Source organism: Helianthus annuus, chromosome 12 (assembly GCF_002127325.2).
Source record: "Helianthus annuus cultivar XRQ/B chromosome 12, HanXRQr2.0-SUNRISE, whole genome shotgun sequence".
NCBI classification, from domain to species: domain Eukaryota; kingdom Viridiplantae; phylum Streptophyta; class Magnoliopsida; order Asterales; family Asteraceae; genus Helianthus; species Helianthus annuus.
In genome coordinates this window covers 155058374-155083040 of record NC_035444.2, presented here as the reverse complement: position 1 = coordinate 155083040, position 24667 = coordinate 155058374, and the positions used below count along the sequence as shown (strand labels likewise).

At 39.4% G+C, this 24667-nt stretch overlaps 4 long non-coding RNA genes and 1 pseudogene across 4 annotated transcripts; 4 read left to right on the top strand and 1 right to left on the bottom strand.

The window, feature by feature from the left end:
- Nucleotides 1-1442: 1442 nt before the first annotated feature.
- Nucleotides 1443-3463, top strand: LOC110895978. Its single transcript, XR_002567521.2, has 6 exons — nucleotides 1443-1537; nucleotides 1847-1931; nucleotides 2121-2205; nucleotides 2292-2407; nucleotides 2642-2855; nucleotides 3138-3463. It is a non-coding gene; the product is annotated as an uncharacterized LOC110895978 (long non-coding RNA).
- A 1196-nt stretch (nucleotides 3464-4659) lies between these two features.
- On the bottom strand, nucleotides 4660-6205 carry LOC110893558 (annotated as a pseudogene).
- A 3800-nt stretch (nucleotides 6206-10005) lies between these two features.
- LOC118484665 lies at nucleotides 10006-12575 on the top strand. The gene is made up of 3 exons (XR_004873842.1): nucleotides 10006-10208; nucleotides 11876-11931; nucleotides 12394-12575. It is a non-coding gene; the product is annotated as an uncharacterized LOC118484665 (long non-coding RNA).
- A 2668-nt stretch (nucleotides 12576-15243) lies between these two features.
- On the top strand, nucleotides 15244-19091 carry LOC110895977. Its single transcript, XR_002567520.2, has 3 exons — nucleotides 15244-15446; nucleotides 18392-18447; nucleotides 18910-19091. It is a non-coding gene; the product is annotated as an uncharacterized LOC110895977 (long non-coding RNA).
- Nucleotides 19092-21756: 2665 nt separating this feature from the next.
- LOC118484664 lies at nucleotides 21757-24326 on the top strand. Its single transcript, XR_004873841.1, has 3 exons — nucleotides 21757-21959; nucleotides 23627-23682; nucleotides 24145-24326. It is a non-coding gene; the product is annotated as an uncharacterized LOC118484664 (long non-coding RNA).
- The last annotated feature ends 341 nt before the right edge of the window (nucleotides 24327-24667 follow it).

Here is a 24667-nt window from a genome sequence, read left to right as displayed (position 1 = left end):
ATAGATTTGGTATGTTTTTTTTTAAAGGACGATTTATCAGAAATATTACTCAAACAATTTGCTTAAGTGTACAGTACAATAAAGAAAAAAAACTATATATATTCTGTTATTTGTATGGTCCACTCACACGTAGGGGTACAAACGAGCCGAGCTGAGCCCGAGCTCGACCAGACTCAAGCTCGAGCTTGATTAACTTATGAGAGCTCGGGCTTGAGCTCGACTCGATTCGAGCTTTGTTTTCAAAGCTCGAGCTCGGCTCGTTTGTATTTTCTCAAGCTCGAGCTTGGCTCGTTTATTATCTATTAATTAATATATTAAATAAAAATAATATAAATAATAGACTTTTTAGGCTCGCGGGCTCGATAAGTGAAGCTCGGGCTTGAGCTCGTTTACTAAATAAACTTATTTTTAGATTCGAGGTCGACTTTTAAACAAGTTTAAATAAGCTCGGCTCGACTCGGCTCGTTTACACTATAGCTCGATCAGGCTCGACGAGCCTAACGAGCTTCACATGCGAGGCTCAAGCTCGGGCTCGATAAACAAACGAGCTTTATTTTAAGCTCAAGCTCGGCTCAGGATCGATAAGGCTCGATTCGTTTCGAGTTTTTTTCTCGAGCCGATCTCGAGTAGCTCGCGAGCCGCTCGGCTCGTTTGCACCCCTACTCACACGTAATAATTTTTGTCTTTAATAGATATTAAAAAATTGTTAATTATTTATAACATAATAATGATACCCTTGTACTTTTAATTTTCAAAGAATTTTTTTTTTTAAATTATCCTTGCAGTTTCAATACAAAGAAAAGAGTAAACTGCTAAAATGGTCTCTGAGGTTTAGTCACTTTTGTCATTTTAGTTCAAAACTCAAATCTTTTGAATCCGGGTCCCTATGGTTTCAATTTTGTTGTCATTTTCATCCGAAAGCAATTTCTAATCAGATTTTAACATCCAACTTTTTTTGTCTTTTTCCTCCCTTTTTTTAATAAAGGGCAAAATTGTCAGTTTTTTTTAATTTGCTATAACAAAACGTTAAAAGACCATTTTGCCATTCATTAAAAGAGAGGAAAAGAACAAAAAAAAAGCTGGATGTTGACTGAACAATCTGACCAAATTTTGATTTTGGATGAAAATGTCAACAAAATGGAAACCACAAGGACCCAGATGTAAAAGATTTGAGCTTTGGACTAAAATGGCAAAAGTGACTAATCCTCAAAGACCATTTTGTCACTTTAGTCTAAAGAAAAAAAAAAAAAAAAAACATAATTTGTATGAGATAATTTAAAAGATATTCGCACAATCAACTTTAGACTTTAGTTACACGTGTTTTATAAACTCTAGATACCATGAGCTGTCGTCACGCGAATAACCCGACCCGGTAATCCGCAACCCACCCCATAGAAATCACCTGCTTCCTTTTCTATATAATCCCCCTACCATCTTCTTAATTTCTCATACTATATATCTTCGATCACCTTTCAAAAAAAAAAAAAAAATTCTTCGATCAATCTTATCTTGCCGTTGAGAGGAGACAGAGATTTCTGTAAGTTCTCATCTTCTTTTTTAATTTGTTTTCGATCAACATAATAAAGATTAAAGATCTATTCATTTATTCGATTTGATTAATTCTTACGATCGATCGTCTGAACTGATTAACCGCTGTTGATTCGATTGTTCGATTGGATCGTGATGAATGTTTTTGATTGCGCGATGATGAATTGTTAGTTAGGGTTTCATTCGCATATGTTTTTATGGTTAAATTTAATTTTAAAACGATTCAGAGAATCCTTCATTATTTTTTTCAATTCAAGCCCATACTCACTACCTCTTTTATTGTTTTCCAAAACCACAGAAAACTCAATGGCCGGTGATGTCTATATATTTACGGGAGCTAACGACAATTATGACGTTTCTCTAAGCTTTAATTATACGCAAAGGTATGCTTATTATGCTTATATTCTTCAATTAAGTTTTGATTCATGTGCAACCATTTACACGCTTTATAACAAATGCTACTAAAACTTAATCAAAAGAGTTGAACTTTGTATCGGATCATGGTGCATTTTGCGTTCATTAGATATCAGTTAGTTAATTAATAAAACATTTTATTATCATTTGGTGTATAGGAACTGTCTTGATCTCCCTGGTCAAGCCATGTCCTGCTATAGCCCTAAGTAGAAATGATCTCAAGAAATTCACAAAATCTTCCAAGTAATGACATCTTTCTCCGCCTAACTACCAATTGGAAAATTTATGTATAACATATCACTTAATTGTTATTGTTATTTGATGGACAGAGAACCTAGGGTCCAGATTTTCAAAAGCGAGACTGTTAACAATACAGGGAGGGGCTCCTTTTGTTGCTTCATTTTCTTCTTGAGGACCTAGTAGATTTTTGCATGATTTAATAAAGGTACATACTATTATTGCTTCAATTTATATATTAGCACTTAGTTCGAAATTGAATTTATTGTATATTAACTTAGCATAATATAAGATAGGCCTTTGGGGTACACTTGGTTGATTTCGTGTAGAACCTTAATACACATATTTCAATTTTACATGAGACCAGCTGAAAAAAGATCCCTAAAATAATTTGTACATGTAATTCTTTACAAGTTTAATGAAATATAATATGTTCTTCTAGCCGGATGTAATAGCCCCGGGTGTGGAAATTCTAGCGGCTTTTTCACCAATAGCCACAGCATCTGAAGTTTCATGGGATAAGAACACTGCGAAATTTAGCATCCTATCAGGGACATCAGTGGCTTGCCCCCATGTGGCAGCTGCAGCGGCTTTCGTAAAGTCTTTTCATCCCAAGTGATCTCCTTCCGCAATCAAATCAGCTCTAATGACTACAGGTAACTAGTACTTGAATTATGTGTTATGTCCTTGAGTGTGAGCATGTTAGCTTATCTTACCCAAGCATAACACTTATTGAGTTGTGTATAGACTGATCTTATCATCATACATTTGCATGCAATCAATCTATTATGAGATCATGCCATCAAACACCCACACATAAATATTAAAATAGATTAAATCTTATTATAATGAACATGTTTGCTTCTTTTTCTATATGGATGACTAATTAAAAGAAAACCCGAACTGTCATCTCATTCTTTTTTGTTATTGTGTCATAGCGTTGGAGTTAAAGGCTTCCCGATACTCAGAAGCAGAATTTGCACATGGAGTTAAAGGCCATAGATTCAGGACTTGTTCATGAAAATTCTGTCCAAGAGAATTTTAAGATATGGTGCAACATATCTCAAACCCCAGAAAGTATGATCAACAAAAATGCGAGTTGCCCTATGACGTTGGCTACCAAAGAGATAAATTACCCTTTTATGGCAGTCCAAGTAGTAGCGGGGGAGTCATTTGTGGTGTCTTTTCCTAGAAGCGTGACCAATGTCGGTCGAGCCAATTCAACATATGTTGCACATATAGAAAGAGACCGCTCAAAGTTGCAAGTTAGTGTGGAGCCCAACACATTGCAATTCACGACAATGAACCACATTGGTTCATTGTCGTGAATTGCAATTTGGATCATTGTCGTGAATTGCAATGTGTTGGGTTCCACAGTAACTTGCAACTTTGAGCGGTCTCTTTCTATAAATGCAACATATGTTGAATTGGCTCGACCGACATTGGTCACGCTTCTAGGAAAAGACACCACAAATGACTCCCCCGCTACTACTTGGACTGCCATAGAAGGGTAATTTATCTCTTTAGTAGCCAACTTCATATGACAACTAGCATTTGTGGATCATACTTCAAAGGGCGATTTACAGAGTGTTCGGTGGAGAAGGAGCATCAGCACTATCAAAGCTTTATATAGCATTTATTATTAGCGTTATGATATACCTTTGTATTAGGACCTACACCTTTGTTTCTCATTATTATCGTTATGATATACCTTTGTATTAGGACCTACACCTTTGTTTCTCATTATTATTGTTATGATATACCTTTGTATTAGGACCTACACCTTTGTTTTCTCATTATAATGTAATAAAAAATAGTTCTTATTATTCATGACAAGCAAATGTTAAGCTAATTAAAATAATAGTTTTGACACCCTTATATTCATTTTCGATTTTCTGTTGCGTATCTTTCTATATTTTGAACATGAAAATTAAAGCAAATATAAAATAGCTTAAACCCAAAATCCAGTGGAAAAATTGAAATAATTTTTCATGTATTGTTTACACCAAATATGAGCTATTCAACCAATTATATTTTATGGACGTAAAATTTATTATTTGAAGTCGAATTATTTAGATTACCAATAAATTAAACCAATTATATCCAACCTACACCGGAGGAATTAAATTTGCAACCCTCGTGAGTGTTTATACAAAATACTTTAGTCTTAGATCTAAGTGTTAATATTCTATTGCAATAGCTATTGACATTTTGAGGGTGAGGTAAGGCTTAGACCATATGGTGTGGTTTACTGTCCCCTACCAAATCAACCAAAATGGCATCCTATAGCGCCATTCCCCATTTCCTAGGCTCCAAGGGAGGGCGCTATAGAGGGGGCTCCATTATAACAGAGCCCAATGGAATGTGCAGGTGGGGCCCAATGATTCCACCCAATCATATTTTTTCCTCTTTTATTTAGTGTTTTGTTTAATACGGCGCTTTGTACCACACCACCCAGCCTTATAGACCATTAGGTCCTGGGTTCTTTTTGTCTACGACGAAGATTAGATCACCCAAGGCTACACCGGCTTCTTGGTTTCCCTTTTCCGGGAAGGTGATTTTTGTTCCTTTTTTCTAGACCGGTTTGATTTGTATTGGTAGAATTTCTTCTTGTGTTACTGGTTTGCTATAACTGTAAATAGTATATCATCAATCCAATAGAATAAAACCTGTGTATGCTTTGTGTACAGCCGTCTACCCACTGTCCCATTAAATCATTAGACTATGTGTCATTGGGCGTTAAAGGGCTACCACATATCCACGTTAACGCCTTAAACACCGCTACACATCAATGAAACGAGGCACCAAATGTGAGCCGGTTAGCCCACTAACAGGAGTGAAAGATGAGGAGGTGGGGGCACTTGCAAATCAACAAATCACATATTTTCTTTTTTTTTTCTTTTGTTTAACTTTAGTTAAAACCATTAGACCCATATGGAAGAGTGGTTTAGTTAAACGACAATGAGGTGTAGTTGAAACCACTAGTACACACTTGCGGAGCTGATTTTTCGCTCATAGTGTTAATTTTACCGAAAATATTTGAATTTTTTAGTGTAAAATATTGGATTTTTAATAGTCCAACCCCCATTGATTTGGATTTTGAGAGTCCAGCCTCCACCGAGTTTTCATTCAAGCTCCACCACCGCTACTACACATAGTCCTAATACAACACATACAAATGTTTTATACAATTCTCATAATTTTCAACATAATATTATTGATTCTGAAAATAACGTGCCCCAATTAAACAAAAACACAAATTCAACAATTCATCAACAAGATGGGTATTCATTTTCAGAACCAGTAATATATTAAAGATCCTAAAACCGTATAATACATTTGTACCTGTTGTTTTGAATACATGTATCTATCTCCCACTACCTTTGATTATCTTTTATGTATTATGTACAAGTACATTATGTTGTTCGTTTATAACTTGTAATCGACTTCTGTATCACACTTAAAACAAAAGATACAAGTGTATTATGTAGTTCTCAGAGTATGAAAATGGATAAGAAAAAAATATCAGATCGAAAAACGCCATACCCGGAATGATCAAGAACAACTCTAGAAATCTAAATTTTCCTTTTAGAACCTTTATACAACTCCTCCAAACTACAACACAACTTATTCTCCACCGTCTCCGCTTTCTTCACACTCTTCTCATCTTAAAAAAAAACTCATCAAACATCTCCACATCATGCGGATCAAACCCAAATCCAGAACCCGAACCCAATTCATCACACTAGTAAAAGCATTAGACATTTCATCATACAAGCCAGATTTAACCCCTTTTTCACCGTACATATCATAGATCTGGCGCTTTTTAACATCATTGAGAACATAATAAGCTTCATATATTTTTTTAAAATTTGGATTTTGCGAGTTTGTTATCAATGTTATTCTTAGGTTGCCATTTCATGGCTAGTTTTTTGTAGTCTTTTTTAAGACCTTCATCGGAGAGAGTGCCGGTGACTTTGAGGTTGTTGTAGTAATCAATGGCCATGCTTTTGGGTTTAGTTTTGGTTTTGAGTTCAAGAATGAGAGATGTTATATATATATTTTTTTTTGAAAAAAAGGCGATGTATTAAAAAGACTTAAGCAAGATGCTCAAGCAAGTACAAATTACAGGAAGATAAAAAAGTAACGAAGGTACAATACAATTACTCTCTCATACAAAAACTTCTCCATTTTTCCCATGGAAAATCCTTGAGTTCTGAGCGATTACAAACCCATGAGAACGAAACTGCTTTGATGTCTCCAATTATCTTCGCAAGGGCTGGAGGTTTGCTTTTGAAAATGACATCATTTCTCGTTTTCCAAATGATCCAGCAGGTTGTTGCTACCATCGTATACACCGCCCTTTTGTATTTCTTTATCCCTTGATACGAGTTCGTGAACTCCAATAATTGCACAACACTTAGGATATATCTAGGAAGAGGAATCTTCATCCATTGAAAGATTACAGCCCAGATTTGTTGAGCCAAGCCGCATGTAACGAGAAGGTGGTTAACCGATTCAATCTCTTCATTGCATAGGACACAGTTAACCGAGGGAAGATGAATTCGCCGAATCTGAAGTGCCTCTTTTGTAGCGATCCGGTCCAAAAACGACTCTCCAAAGGAAGCAGTTAACCTTTTTGGGAATCCAATGCAGCCAGTTCAGCACTTTTGTTTCGTTTATTAAACTGATTTCATCAAGTTCCGCCCTTACCAATCCTGCCTGAAATTCCACTTGTTTCTCACCCATCCTCCATAGCCACGCATATGATCTTTGACTAATTGTGACCCCGTTTATGACTGCCAAACATTCATCCTATTCTTTTAACAATGCATTAGATGACAGATTGTTTCTACTTCCCCAGAACCACTCGATACCTCCTTGGTTTGTTCTATAACGATCCGAGACATAGCATCTTTTGTCACTTTCATGATTATAAAGATTCGGAAAAGTATCGCTTAAAGTTCTATTTCCAGCCCATAAATCCAACCAAAACAGGATTTTGTCTCCTTTTCCCATATTCGGAAGCATTCTATCGCATACAACAATTGGCTGATTTGCATTTAACCGACCCATATTAACTATTGCTTTCCAAACACCACCAATAGAGTTTTTTAGTGGGATTGAGGATTTAATTTGAGCCCCACTATGAAGAGCCGTGATCACCCTTGCCCAAAAGGAGGATGGTTCGTTTTTATAACGCACACACCATTTGATCATGAGAGCCTTGTTCATTGATGCAATACTACCTATACCCAACCCACCCTTATTTTTTGGAGCTACCACTTTAAACCACAGGACCCAGCTGACTTTGTTTTTATCCATGCACCCGGCCCACAGGAATTTACGACGAATTCTTTCCAAATGTTTAACAACTTGAATTGGGGCACAAAAAAGTGAGAGGTAGTAGGTAGGAAGATTACCTAACACCGCTTGGATTAGTGTTACCCTACCGCCGAATGATAACGTTCGAGCCTTCCATAATGTAAGCTTTTCCTCAAATCTTTCAATTATAGGCTTCCAACACGATTCATGTTTGCACCAACCGGAAGACCGAGATAAATGAAGGGGAATGCACCCGTTTTGCATTGTAGGATTGCCGCCTTTTGCATAATAGCCTCGTTTGATACACCCAACCCAAATAGATGACTTTTGAAGAAGTTTACCTTTAATCCTGAAGACAAATGGAAGCATCTTAATAATCTTGAGAGATTATGAAGGTTTGTATCAGACCATTCCCCCACAAATAAAACATCGTCCGCATAGAGTAGGTGTGAAATGGTTGGGCCCTCATTTGGCATGTTAACCCCCTTGAATAATCCGTTTTCCCTAGCCGTGATTGTTGCAACATGAAGAGATTCCATAGCTAGAATGAATAATAAAGGAGATAGAGGATCCCCTTGACGAACCCACGTTCGATATTGAATTCTTGTGATGGAGAGCCGTTTACCAAAATTGAGGATCTTGAAGACGACAAAATGCCAAAGATCCATTTACACCATAAGCGCTGGAAACCCCATTTGCGAGAGAATAGACTCTAGGAAGTCCCAACTTATAGAATCGAACGCCTTTTCAAAATCCACTTTGAATAACATTAGCTTCTTTTTCGCTTTTTTGCTCCATGAGACCAGTTCATTGATAATAAGAGGACCCTCCAAGATGCTACGACCCTCGATATAGGCCGTTTGGGTGTCGCTAACCAGAGAGATGTTATATGGGGTTTGATGGGTGATGTGTGGAGCATTTGTGTATAGGGTTAATGATGTGATGGGGAAATAACGGGTTGTCAGCTTGTAACACCCGAAATTTTCATTAATGTGGTTTAGCATGTACAAGACAAAGTCAAGGGGTTGGCTTGGTATATAGATTATTATTGCATCTTTAAGTGGGGGACTATTATGAATCTTATAAAAAATGGAGGGGCATGGTGTAAATTACAAATTATCTTTTTATTTAGAGTGAATTTCAAATTTTGTCCTCTATCTTTGTAGTGAATTTTTGGCAGTGTCCTTTATCTTTCAAATTGACGAGTCTTGTACTTAATGTTTTAAAATGTTACACGTTATGTCCTTTGACTCTAACTCAGTTAATTTTCTTTGTTAAATCAGATGTCATTTTCCCTTCAAAATGCATATATAACTTACAAAAATAAATAAATAAATAAATCTACTCACTAGCAGGGCGTAACCATTAAGCAGGACTGTTATATCTGTCACCCCACCTTTTCCCTCTTTTCTTGAGCAGGACCGGTGATCTCCATCACAACCACCCTCTCCACCATACAACCACCATCACTTGAACAGTTTACAGCAAGGCCTTTATAGACATTTGTTACCAGTTCAAAATAGTCTGTATCCTCATGAAAGACCAGTTCAGCCTTTGAGGCCATAGTGTAGACCATGTATTTATCACCGGAATACAACCATAAAGAGATGTAAACCTAAACAATGACGATGATGCTTATGATAGCTCCAGTTCTATATTACAAACATGTAGTCATCGTCTAACCTGAAGTTTTGTTTTCTTTACGTGATTTGTAACTAGAAGAAAAAAGAGGCTTCTCGTATATAACTAGCCCGATTTCAAGCCACTATCTTACAACAAAAAGATTTGGTGACAGGGGCGAAGTATAGAGGAGGGGGGGTGAACTTTTCGCTCAGTAGTGTTATAATTGTAGTTTTCGTATAGAAATTTTTGGGTATATACGTTTTCGACCCCTCATCATTCAGGTCAAGCTTCGCCACTGTTTGGTGCAGGGGCGAAGGATAAGAAGGACGAGGAGGGGTGCCCGCCCCCCCCCCCCCCCGAATTTTTCGCTAAGTAGTGTTATATATGTAGTTTTCGTATAGAAATTTGTGGGTATATACGTTTCCTGTGACAACTCGTAACTTTGAGATAAAGGCCCATCTATTTCTCTTTTATAAATCAAATCTTACAGTTATTTGATGGATTAATTATATGCTCATTAAAATTCTAGTGCGTCAACGAATATTTGAAACCAAATCTTTATCGTATTATACCGATCCGAACCGTTTGAACCAAATCATATATCTCGCTTGCCAACCCAACCTACTCGCGCAACCCGAAACCTTAGAGGGTCAAAAGATAGCATGGATACTGTACACGACATTGTTGATGCATTGTGTGTATAAATATATTTATATTATAATAATAATAGTAATAATTAAATAAATCAACATAATACTTAGTCATAATTATTGGTTACAAATTTGAAGATTTAGTTTTGGCTGGAACGTACTGTTCGAAACCCAAACCCCCCAGCCCACCCAGCCTGATCTCGGCCCACACATTCGAATTCCTTCACCGACTCTTCTTGTTCAGCGATTATTTTGCATGGTTTGCATATATATATATATATACACACATAATGATCTCTACCTCTACGCAAACCCTACCTGCCGCTTCACCTGAACCGCTCCTCCTCGCCCGAAACTCTACGTCGAACCAACCACTACCTTCTTCTCCGGCGAGTTCACCGGCGAACACCGGTAAGATTTCTCTCTCTCTCTCTCGTCCGTAGATTTAGTAATAGACTTGTTGCGGTTTCGGTTTCGAGACGTGGTTCGTGATCACGGTTAGATTTTTCATGTGTTTGTGTGTATGTGGTGCTATATATATGTGTCTATATGAACTGTGTGGAACTATAGATACATGGTTATATATATATAAACAACAAAGGGTTGGAAGATTATGAAACTAATGTACAGAATGCTATGCTTATAGGTATATATATTCATGCGAACATGTTTAGTGAATGTAGATCTGCATGTATGTGCGTAAATATGTAATCGTAGTATGAACGGGCACTGTTACACTTAACCGGTGGTAGAATTCGTGAAGGTGCTAGGTTGGATGTGGTATGTACGAACTTGCCGAATTAATGATATGTATGAATTGTTGGTTCGGCCCCGTTTTAAAGCCATAAGAAAGCCCGTAGTTGGATCCGTGTAACATGTGGTTACATAACTATGTAAATGTCTATATGTAGGGGAACGATTTTCTGTTAGACTCCGGGTCAAGAGCGGGAACTCGTATGCGAATATGTGTGCTTATTATAGACTCGCAAGGACATAAGATTATGTATGATGATGCCATGTGCTTGTTATGTGCTTGTATTCTGTAGGTAATAATGAGAATAGATATGATGTGTTCGACTATTTTGCTCATAATCGAAGCATGACTGATACACATAATAATAGATAAACTGTTGAGATCTAAGAGGTTGTATAGTGATTTGATAATAATATTATGTATGTTAGTGGCAATTGACGATAATTGATTAGAGGGTTTGGTAAACTAATCATACTAATAAATATAAATGCTATGTGAAACTGGAAGTTGTCATTATGATGAATAGGTGATACTCAGTTAACATGCTAATGACTAGAATTATTACATATGATTGTGATTATATGTGGATGATGTGAATCATTGATCCAGGGTTAAATAACATGTTACTGAAACGTATTGTTTATATATATATGATGATGATAATCTTGAATGAAAGTGGAGGCCATGAGTGATCTAATCAACGAAAAATATTTGGTGCTCATGTGAAACAATGGCCAATGTTGTTGGCCATTTGCTTGAAGTGGTCCTCAAATAAAAGGTCCAATAGGAGTGTTTGGTTTAAAGGACCAATAGGAGTGTTTGGCTTAAAGGTCCAATAGGAGTGTGAGGTTGATTGGTTTGACACTTGACACATATATATGCTTGATATCTGTTGAGGTTCACGCTAACATTAAAAGTATATGTCAACTTTCATGCATATTTGAATGATCATATTTGAGGAAAACACAAAACAGATTGGGCGATTGGGCCCTGCTTGTTGAAGGGCCGAACACCTCATGAAGTATTGTGTCTTATTATTCTTTATTGAACTATGATTTAGTGTTGGGCCATAGATTTTGTCACACGAGTTGTACACTGTTAAGATATGGGATTTTAAATATAGTTATACAAACAGAAGCATGTTGGAGGAACTAAACATCAACTATGTAATGCTATAATGTATGTGTAAATTGCTTATCATGACCAACTGTTACTATTGTATGAGGAGGTGTATGTTACTTGGGTTATATGTGACGCCTTCTGTGCTACATGACTAGATGTAATACTTGTGTGCGAACCTGACTAGATGTAATAACTATTATAGGACGCGATTGATCAAAAGTTATTTTAGCAAGTAGACTATCTGCCGAGCAAATCAAGGTGAGTTCATTGCATTTCTCTCAAGCATGCGTCCCGGTGGTTTGGGACAACTGGTAAACATTTGGAAGGGAAAACATTGGGTAAATAACTTAATCGGTTTTGGTTATTGCCTGAAGGGCAATGGGGGTGATTAGTTGATAGCGCTATTAGGTGGGAAACCTCACACCGGGCCGTAAGGACGGGCGTGAACTAATTATCTGGGTATGGCTATGGTTGTTAGAGGCACACTCCTCGGATACATATGGGCACTCTCCCTAGGGTATCTAACGATGGCAACATAGCAATCAGTCGTAAGGGGTACCCACTCCCCGGATACACTTGGGCACACTCCCTAAGGTGTCTAACATGAGCAACATCGTAACGCAATATTGACTCGCATTAACTTACATCTGGTAACTCGACGCGATAACAAAACCTTGAACTCACCAGCGTAGTCTGACACACTTGCTTACATGCTTGTAGGTGATTACTGAAGGAACTTGGGGAGCTTGCTGTCTGATGCCGCTGGAGTGGTTATGGTCATAATAAACAGTTGTCTTGATTTGCTTTTGATACATTTACACACTTATACGTTTATGCTTCCGCTCAGTATTTTGGTTTTGGTTTAACTTTCAAACAATACATTTTATTGATTTGGTATTTACTTATAACTTGTGTTTGATATGATTGGTGGCTCCTTGTTGGATCGTTGCACCTCCAATAGGGACATGCCCTAGGTGGTTATTTGGGGGTGTGACAGTTTGGTATCAGAGCCACTGGTTATAGAGAACTCGGTTTTAAAATGTTTTCATAAAACCAGACTATAACCGAATTGATCCAAACGATGACCATGACACTCAGCTTCAGACTGCAAGGTTCGTTCCTCCTTAGCTTATGCTTATATGTCTAGTAAACGTAACTATATATATAGCATGCACAATACGACAGGGTAGACATCATGACACATTGATAGTGTAACATAACACTTACATCTAGTAAATTCTCATCTTGTTGGTAGTGCTTAATTTGTGTTGATTGGAGTGGGAGAAACTTCGAACATAAGTTAAGAAGCATTGAGAGGAGCATGCAAACCGCCTTATTATCATGGGTGCACACATAATAATAACGCGTGGTGCATGCAAATCCCAATGAGGCTTAACGAGTGTAAGAGGGGTTCTTCCCTGTTTGTGTACGAACATAGTAGTTAATCGCCCTTAACGTGATAACACTGAATACTTTCCTCGTTCTCGACTTCTAAATTCGTTCCCTTCTCCTATTATAGAAATATGAGTGGACGAGGACACGGTCGTGGTAGCATCAACATGACTCAGGCTGAGTTAACCAACCTGATAAACACACGTGTGGCTGAGGCTCTGGCAGCCTACCAAGCTGGTATGAACTGTACCAAATACATTTAAATCCTGTATCGTGAACCCAACTCTTATTCTTGTGTCGTATCTTCTTTCATTCAGCGCACCCAAACAACCAGCCTGTCTGTACGTTCAAAATGTTTATGGATTGCAAGCCACAGACCTTCAGCGGGACGGAAGGGGCTGTGGGACTTATAAGGTGGTTCGAGAAAGCTGAGTCAGTGTTTGCTATGTGCAACTGCCCTGTGGGGGACCGCGTGAAGTATGCAACAGGCACGCTTGAGGATGGTGCCTTGACCTGGTGGAATGCCCAGGTCCAACTGCTAGGTATTGAGGCGGCGAACGCCACTACGTGGGATGATTTTAAAGAACTGATGAGAGAGGAATACTGTCCTCGAGATGAAATAGCGAAGTTAGAGAATGAGTACTATCATCTGACAATGGTGGGGTCTGAAATCGAGGCGTATGTGAAGCGGTCGTATGAGTTAGCTGATTTGTGTCCGAACTTGTCCCGACCCATGCCTCGAAGAATCGAGTTGTTTATTAAGGGGTTACCTCCACGGGTGAAGGGTTTAGTTACAGCAGCGAACCTCAATAACCTAACCCAGATCGTCAGACTGGCACATAAAATCGTTGACCAGGAGGTGGAGAGCGACTCACTGCCACCACGTATTTCTAAAGCTACTACTGCCGCCACCGCCGCCACTACTCCTGTCACTGATAGTAAACGCAAGTGGGGTGATATGGACAAAGCGTCCAACTCGGTTCAGCCCCAAAAGAAGACAGACACTGGCAGTACTCGCAGTTTTAGCCAGTCACCCTCAGTGAATCAAAGTCAGAGGTCTTATGCAGGAAAGAAGCCTCAGTGTGGCAAGTGCGGCTATCATCACTTCGGGCAGTGTGGACGAACATGTAACAGGTGTGGTAAAGCAGGCCACGAAGCCAAAGATTGTAGAGCCCCACAGCCCGGACATCAGCAACAACAGAACCAGCAGCAGCAGCAAGAGCAAGGCAACAGGGGATGCTTTCAGTGTGGTGCGGAAGACCATTTCAAAAGAGACTGCCCCCAGCTGAATCAGAATCAGAACAACAACAACCAAGGAAATGGGAACAACAATGGGGGTAACAACGACGACAATGGTGCTAGGGGACGTGTCTTCGTGATCGGTCAGGGTGAGTTTCTACTTGACGACTTTTAGGTTACTGTTTTAATTTATTCGAGTGCCGATACTAGTTTCGAGTCTTTAAAAGTAAGTCAAATGCTTAATCGTACCTCAACACTTTTGAACACCAAGTACATAGTAGAGCTAGCAAACGGTAAAAGTCTAGGGTTGCAATCTTGTTCTTGTGGATCAGACCTTTTCTATCGACCTCACTCCTATCGTCCTGCGGAATTTCGGGACGAAATTCCAAATCAACGGGGGAAGGATGTGACACCCCAGGAAAACCAGAAAACCACGCAACCCAGTTAGCTTCCTCTGAGACTACGTGCTAAATTTCGGGACGAAATTTCTTTCAAGTTGGGAATGATGTGACAACTCGTAACTTTGAGATAAAGGCCCATCTATTTCTCTTTTATAAATCAAATCTTACAGTTATTTGATGGATTAATTATATGCTCATTAAAATTCTAGTGCGTCAACGAATATTTGAAACCAAATCTTTATCGTATTATACCGATCCGAACCGTTTGAACCAAATCATATATCTCGCTTGCCAACCCAACCTACTCGCGCAACCCGAAACCTTAGAGGGTCAAAAGATAGCATGGATACTGTACACGACATTGTTGATGCATTGTGTGTATAAATATATTTATATTATAATAATAATAGTAATAATTAAATAAATCAACATAATACTTAGTCATAATTATTGGTTACAAATTTGAAGATTTAGTTTTGGCTGGAACGTACTGTTCGAAACCCAAACCCCCCAGCCCACCCAGCCTGATCTCGGCCCACACATTCGAATTCCTTCACCGACTCTTCTTGTTCAGCGATTATTTTGCATGGTTTGCATATATATATATATATACACACATAATGATCTCTACCTCTACGCAAACCCTACCTGCCGCTTCACCTGAACCGCTCCTCCTCGCCCGAAACTCTACGTCGAACCAACCACTACCTTCTTCTCCGGCGAGTTCACCGGCGAACACCGGTAAGATTTCTCTCTCTCTCTCTCGTCCGTAGATTTAGTAATAGACTTGTTGCGGTTTCGGTTTCGAGACGTGGTTCGTGATCACGGTTAGATTTTTCATGTGTTTGTGTGTATGTGGTGCTATATATATGTGTCTATATGAACTGTGTGGAACTATAGATACATGGTTATATATATATAAACAACAAAGGGTTGGAAGATTATGAAACTAATGTACAGAATGCTATGCTTATAGGTATATATATTCATGCGAACATGTTTAGTGAATGTAGATCTGCATGTATGTGCGTAAATATGTAATCGTAGTATGAACGGGCACTGTTACACTTAACCGGTGGTAGAATTCGTGAAGGTGCTAGGTTGGATGTGGTATGTACGAACTTGCCGAATTAATGATATGTATGAATTGTTGGTTCGGCCCCGTTTTAAAGCCATAAGAAAGCCCGTAGTTGGATCCGTGTAACATGTGGTTACATAACTATGTAAATGTCTATATGTAGGGGAACGATTTTCTGTTAGACTCCGGGTCAAGAGCGGGAACTCGTATGCGAATATGTGTGCTTATTATAGACTCGCAAGGACATAAGATTATGTATGATGATGCCATGTGCTTGTTATGTGCTTGTATTCTGTAGGTAATAATGAGAATAGATATGATGTGTTCGACTATTTTGCTCATAATCGAAGCATGACTGATACACATAATAATAGATAAACTGTTGAGATCTAAGAGGTTGTATAGTGATTTGATAATAATATTATGTATGTTAGTGGCAATTGACGATAATTGATTAGAGGGTTTGGTAAACTAATCATACTAATAAATATAAATGCTATGTGAAACTGGAAGTTGTCATTATGATGAATAGGTGATACTCAGTTAACATGCTAATGACTAGAATTATTACATATGATTGTGATTATATGTGGATGATGTGAATCATTGATCCAGGGTTAAATAACATGTTACTGAAACGTATTGTTTATATATATATGATGATGATAATCTTGAATGAAAGTGGAGGCCATGAGTGATCTAATCAACGAAAAATATTTGGTGCTCATGTGAAACAATGGCCAATGTTGTTGGCCATTTGCTTGAAGTGGTCCTCAAATAAAAGGTCCAATAGGAGTGTTTGGTTTAAAGGACCAATAGGAGTGTTTGGCTTAAAGGTCCAATAGGAGTGTGAGGTTGATTGGTTTGACACTTGACACATATATATGCTTGATATCTGTTGAGGTTCACGCTAACATTAAAAGTATATGTCAACTTTCATGCATATTTGAATGATCATATTTGAGGAAAACACAAAACAGATTGGGCGATTGGGCCCTGCTTGTTGAAGGGCCGAACACCTCATGAAGTATTGTGTCTTATTATTCTTTATTGAACTATGATTTAGTGTTGGGCCATAGATTTTGTCACACGAGTTGTACACTGTTAAGATATGGGATTTTAAATATAGTTATACAAACAGAAGCATGTTGGAGGAACTAAACTGTTGGAAAATCTTGATGGGTCGGGTACGTGTCAACGGGTTGGAGCTGAACCGGGTTCGGTAGTTAAATGGGTCATCCATTAGCTAACGGTTCAAATGAAGAAATGGTCATAGTTGTACGAGTTTGAAGGGGACGTGATTGACCGAATTTTATGCATGTGGACTTTTGAACGTGGAGTTCTATTTTGCATGTGTCTATTATTTCTTTGTTTTTGTTTATTATAAATAGGGAGTAGCTATAGTTTTTTTTGTACCCCATAATTTTCATCAATATACAGTAGCAAGTTTCTTCCGGTTCATACATACATACGTGAGTGTAGTGTGTGGTGAGGGGCCTGTAACCAACAATTGGTATCAGAGCCTGGGGCTCGTCGAGAAGCGGGTTTGAAGATCGGAGGGAGCCTCCGCCGCCGGCGGGTGTGTCGGTCGGTGGAGGGCAGGCGTGAAAGAAGGGTGTAGCCGAGCCGGGAGAAAGAGAAAGAAGAAGATGACCGTTGCCGGAAATTGTTTTCTGGTGTGAGACCGAAAAGACAGGCGAGAAGAGACCGAAGCCGTAGTAGACCGAACGGCTTGAAAGAAAGACCGAAGAAAGAGACCGTCGTCGGAAAGGAGGTACTGGCGTAAGAAAGACCGTTTCCGGGGAAGAAGGATTGAAGCCGTGAGAGATCGAACGGCATGACCGAGACCGAAAGAAGCTTTTCTTGAAGAAAGCTTAGACCGTAAGACCGAGATTGTGAACCAAGACCGAGACCGAAGAGGTTCACATCAGACCGAGAAGAAAGACCGAGTGAACAAAGACCGAAAGTGTTCACATTAGACCGAGTCGTGAGCCGAAGACTGAAAAGGGTTCACGCTAGAAAGAGAAAGGGGAAGACGGGCCTACGTGGTTCGTGTATCAAGAACCGACATCAAGATTATGGGGGTGAATGTTGGAAAATCTTGATGGGTCGGGTACGTGTCAACGGGTTGGAGCTGAACCGGGTTCGGTAGTTAAATGGGTCATCCATTAGCTAACGGTTCAAATGAAGAAATGGTCATAGTTGTACGAGTTTGAAGGGGACGTGATTGACCGAATTTTATGCATGTGGACTTTTGAACGTGGAGTTCTATTTTGCATGTGTCTATTATTTCTTTGTTTTTGTTTATTATAAATAGGGAGTAGCTATAGTTTTTTTTGTACCCCATAATTTTCATCAATATACAGTAGCAAGTTTCTTCCGGTTCATACATACATACGTGAGTGTAGTGTGTGGTGAGGGGCCTGTAACCAACACTAAACATCAACTATGTAATGCTATAATGTATGTGTAAATTGCTTATCATGACCAACTGTTACTATTGTATGAGGAGGTGTATGTTACTTGGGTTATATGTGACGCCTTCTGTGCTACATGACTAGATGTAATACTTGTGTGCGAACCTGACTAGATGTAATAACTATTATAGGACGCGATTGATCAAAAGTTATTTTAGCAAGTAGACTATCTGCCGAGCAAATCAAGGTGAGTTCATTGCATTTCTCTCAAGCATGCGTCCCGGTGGTTTGGGACAACTGGTAAACATTTGGAAGGGAAAACATTGGGTAAATAACTTAATCGGTTTTGGTTATTGCCTGAAGGGCAATGGGGGTGATTAGTTGATAGCGCTATTAGGTGGGAAACCTCACACCGGGCCGTAAGGACGGGCGTGAACTAATTATCTGGGTATGGCTATGGTTGTTAGAGGCACACTCCTCGGATACATATGGGCACTCTCCCTAGGGTATCTAACGATGGCAACATAGCAATCAGTCGTAAGGGGTACCCACTCCCCGGATACACTTGGGCACACTCCCTAAGGTGTCTAACATGAGCAACATCGTAACGCAATATTGACTCGCATTAACTTACATCTGGTAACTCGACGCGATAACAAAACCTTGAACTCACCAGCGTAGTCTGACACACTTGCTTACATGCTTGTAGGTGATTACTGAAGGAACTTGGGGAGCTTGCTGTCTGATGCCGCTGGAGTGGTTATGGTCATAATAAACAGTTGTCTTGATTTGCTTTTGATACATTTACACACTTATACGTTTATGCTTCCGCTCAGTATTTTGGTTTTGGTTTAACTTTCAAACAATACATTTTATTGATTTGGTATTTACTTATAACTTGTGTTTGATATGATTGGTGGCTCCTTGTTGGATCGTTGCACCTCCAATAGGGACATGCCCTAGGTGGTTATTTGGGGGTGTGACAGTTTGGTATCAGAGCCACTGGTTATAGAGAACTCGGTTTTAAAATGTTTTCATAAAACCAGACTATAACCGAATTGATCCAAACGATGACCATGACACTCAGCTTCAGACTGCAAGGTTCGTTCCTCCTTAGCTTATGCTTATATGTCTAGTAAACGTAACTATATATATAGCATGCACAATACGACAGGGTAGACATCATGACACATTGATAGTGTAACATAACACTTACATCTAGTAAATTCTCATCTTGTTGGTAGTGCTTAATTTGTGTTGATTGGAGTGGGAGAAACTTCGAACATAAGTTAAGAAGCATTGAGAGGAGCATGCAAACCGCCTTATTATCATGGGTGCACACATAATAATAACGCGTGGTGCATGCAAATCCCAATGAGGCTTAACGAGTGTAAGAGGGGTTCTTCCCTGTTTGTGTACGAACATAGTAGTTAATCGCCCTTAACGTGATAACACTGAATACTTTCCTCGTTCTCGACTTCTAAATTCGTTCCCTTCTCCTATTATAGAAATATGAGTGGACGAGGACACGGTCGTGGTAGCATCAACATGACTCAGGCTGAGTTAACCAACCTGATAAACACACGTGTGGCTGAGGCTCTGGCAGCCTACCAAGCTGGTATGAACTGTACCAAATACATTTAAATCCTGTATCGTGAACCCAACTCTTATTCTTGTGTCGTATCTTCTTTCATTCAGCGCACCCAAACAACCAGCCTGTCTGTACGTTCAAAATGTTTATGGATTGCAAGCCACAGACCTTCAGCGGGACGGAAGGGGCTGTGGGACTTATAAGGTGGTTCGAGAAAGCTGAGTCAGTGTTTGCTATGTGCAACTGCCCTGTGGGGGACCGCGTGAAGTATGCAACAGGCACGCTTGAGGATGGTGCCTTGACCTGGTGGAATGCCCAGGTCCAACTGCTAGGTATTGAGGCGGCGAACGCCACTACGTGGGATGATTTTAAAGAACTGATGAGAGAGGAATACTGTCCTCGAGATGAAATAGCGAAGTTAGAGAATGAGTACTATCATCTGACAATGGTGGGGTCTGAAATCGAGGCGTATGTGAAGCGGTCGTATGAGTTAGCTGATTTGTGTCCGAACTTGTCCCGACCCATGCCTCGAAGAATCGAGTTGTTTATTAAGGGGTTACCTCCACGGGTGAAGGGTTTAGTTACAGCAGCGAACCTCAATAACCTAACCCAGATCGTCAGACTGGCACATAAAATCGTTGACCAGGAGGTGGAGAGCGACTCACTGCCACCACGTATTTCTAAAGCTACTACTGCCGCCACCGCCGCCACTACTCCTGTCACTGATAGTAAACGCAAGTGGGGTGATATGGACAAAGCGTCCAACTCGGTTCAGCCCCAAAAGAAGACAGACACTGGCAGTACTCGCAGTTTTAGCCAGTCACCCTCAGTGAATCAAAGTCAGAGGTCTTATGCAGGAAAGAAGCCTCAGTGTGGCAAGTGCGGCTATCATCACTTCGGGCAGTGTGGACGAACATGTAACAGGTGTGGTAAAGCAGGCCACGAAGCCAAAGATTGTAGAGCCCCACAGCCCGGACATCAGCAACAACAGAACCAGCAGCAGCAGCAAGAGCAAGGCAACAGGGGATGCTTTCAGTGTGGTGCGGAAGACCATTTCAAAAGAGACTGCCCCCAGCTGAATCAGAATCAGAACAACAACCAAGGAAATGGGAACAACAATGGGGGTAACAACGACGACAATGGTGCTAGGGGACGTGTCTTCGTGATCGGTCAGGGTGAGTTTCTACTTGACGACTTTTAGGTTACTGTTTTAATTTATTCGAGTGCCGATACTAGTTTCGAGTCTTTAAAAGTAAGTCAAATGCTTAATCGTACCTCAACACTTTTGAACACCAAGTACATAGTAGAGCTAGCAAACGGTAAAAGTCTAGGGTTGCAATCTTGTTCTTGTGGATCAGACCTTTTCTATCGACCTCACTCCTATCGTCCTGCGGAATTTCGGGACGAAATTCCAAATCAACGGGGGAAGGATGTGACACCCCAGGAAAACCAGAAAACCACGCAACCCAGTTAGCTTCCTCTGAGACTACGTGCTAAATTTCGGGACGAAATTTCTTTCAAGTTGGGAATGATGTGACAACTCGTAACTTTGAGATAAAGGCCCATCTATTTCTCTTTTATAAATCAAATCTTACAGTTATTTGATGGATTAATTATATGCTCATTAAAATTCTAGTGCGTCAACGAATATTTGAAACCAAATCTTTATCGTATTATACCGATCCGAACCGTTTGAACCAAATCATATATCTCGCTTGCCAACCCAACCTACTCGCGCAACCCGAAACCTTAGAGGGTCAAAAGATAGCATGGATACTGTACACGACATTGTTGATGCATTGTGTGTATAAATATATTTATATTATAATAATAATAGTAATAATTAAATAAATCAACATAATACTTAGTCATAATTATTGGTTACAAATTTGAAGATTTAGTTTTGGCTGGAACGTACTGTTCGAAACCCAAACCCCCCAGCCCACCCAGCCTGATCTCGGCCCACACATTCGAATTCCTTCACCGACTCTTCTTGTTCAGCGATTATTTTGCATGGTTTGCATATATATATATATATACACACATAATGATCTCTACCTCTACGCAAACCCTACCTGCCGCTTCACCTGAACCGCTCCTCCTCGCCCGAAACTCTACGTCGAACCAACCACTACCTTCTTCTCCGGCGAGTTCACCGGCGAACACCGGTAAGATTTCTCTCTCTCTCTCTCGTCCGTAGATTTAGTAATAGACTTGTTGCGGTTTCGGTTTCGAGACGTGGTTCGTGATCACGGTTAGATTTTTCATGTGTTTGTGTGTATGTGGTGCTATATATATGTGTCTATATGAACTGTGTGGAACTATAGATACATGGTTATATATATATAAACAACAAAGGGTTGGAAGATTATGAAACTAATGTACAGAATGCTATGCTTATAGGTATATATATTCATGCGAACATGTTTAGTGAATGTAGATCTGCATGTATGTGCGTAAATATGTAATCGTAGTATGAACGGGCACTGTTACACTTAACCGGTGGTAGAATTCGTGAAGGTGCTAGGTTGGATGTGGTATGTACGAACTTGCCGAATTAATGATATGTATGAATTGTTGGTTCGGCCCCGTTTTAAAGCCATAAGAAAGCCCGTAGTTGGATCCGTGTAACATGTGGTTACATAACTATGTAAATGTCTATATGTAGGGGAACGATTTTCTGTTAGACTCCGGGTCAAGAGCGGGAACTCGTATGCGAATATGTGTGCTTATTATAGACTCGCAAGGACATAAGATTATGTATGATGATGCCATGTGCTTGTTATGTGCTTGTATTCTGTAGGTAATAATGAGAATAGATATGATGTGTTCGACTATTTTGCTCATAATCGAAGCATGACTGATACACATAATAATAGATAAACTGTTGAGATCTAAGAGGTTGTATAGTGATTTGATAATAATATTATGTATGTTAGTGGCAATTGACGATAATTGATTAGAGGGTTTGGTAAACTAATCATACTAATAAATATAAATGCTATGTGAAACTGGAAGTTGTCATTATGATGAATAGGTGATACTCAGTTAACATGCTAATGACTAGAATTATTACATATGATTGTGATTATATGTGGATGATGTGAATCATTGATCCAGGGTTAAATAACATGTTACTGAAACGTATTGTTTATATATATATGATGATGATAATCTTGAATGAAAGTGGAGGCCATGAGTGATCTAATCAACGAAAAATATTTGGTGCTCATGTGAAACAATGGCCAATGTTGTTGGCCATTTGCTTGAAGTGGTCCTCAAATAAAAGGTCCAATAGGAGTGTTTGGTTTAAAGGACCAATAGGAGTGTTTGGCTTAAAGGTCCAATAGGAGTGTGAGGTTGATTGGTTTGACACTTGACACATATATATGCTTGATATCTGTTGAGGTTCACGCTAACATTAAAAGTATATGTCAACTTTCATGCATATTTGAATGATCATATTTGAGGAAAACACAAAACAGATTGGGCGATTGGGCCCTGCTTGTTGAAGGGCCGAACACCTCATGAAGTATTGTGTCTTATTATTCTTTATTGAACTATGATTTAGTGTTGGGCCATAGATTTTGTCACACGAGTTGTACACTGTTAAGATATGGGATTTTAAATATAGTTATACAAACAGAAGCATGTTGGAGGAACTAAACATCAACTATGTAATGCTATAATGTATGTGTAAATTGCTTATCATGACCAACTGTTACTATTGTATGAGGAGGTGTATGTTACTTGGGTTATATGTGACGCCTTCTGTGCTACATGACTAGATGTAATACTTGTGTGCGAACCTGACTAGATGTAATAACTATTATAGGACGCGATTGATCAAAAGTTATTTTAGCAAGTAGACTATCTGCCGAGCAAATCAAGGTGAGTTCATTGCATTTCTCTCAAGCATGCGTCCCGGTGGTTTGGGACAACTGGTAAACATTTGGAAGGGAAAACATTGGGTAAATAACTTAATCGGTTTTGGTTATTGCCTGAAGGGCAATGGGGGTGATTAGTTGATAGCGCTATTAGGTGGGAAACCTCACACCGGGCCGTAAGGACGGGCGTGAACTAATTATCTGGGTATGGCTATGGTTGTTAGAGGCACACTCCTCGGATACATATGGGCACTCTCCCTAGGGTATCTAACGATGGCAACATAGCAATCAGTCGTAAGGGGTACCCACTCCCCGGATACACTTGGGCACACTCCCTAAGGTGTCTAACATGAGCAACATCGTAACGCAATATTGACTCGCATTAACTTACATCTGGTAACTCGACGCGATAACAAAACCTTGAACTCACCAGCGTAGTCTGACACACTTGCTTACATGCTTGTAGGTGATTACTGAAGGAACTTGGGGAGCTTGCTGTCTGATGCCGCTGGAGTGGTTATGGTCATAATAAACAGTTGTCTTGATTTGCTTTTGATACATTTACACACTTATACGTTTATGCTTCCGCTCAGTATTTTGGTTTTGGTTTAACTTTCAAACAATACATTTTATTGATTTGGTATTTACTTATAACTTGTGTTTGATATGATTGGTGGCTCCTTGTTGGATCGTTGCACCTCCAATAGGGACATGCCCTAGGTGGTTATTTGGGGGTGTGACATTTCCCCCCCCCCCCCCAGTTCTATAGAAATTTTTGGGTATATACGTTTTCGCCCCCGGCCGAAAAATTCAAGCTTCGCCACTGGTTTGGTGAGAGTTACCATGGCTGCAAAATAACGGAAAAAGTTTAATTACAGAATATTTAGGATAAATAGAGAACACTTCAACTGAACACAAATACAAATCCGAATATCAAAAATGCCACTTTTTTATCTTTAACAAATTTGAAAAAAAATCGACTTGTCAAT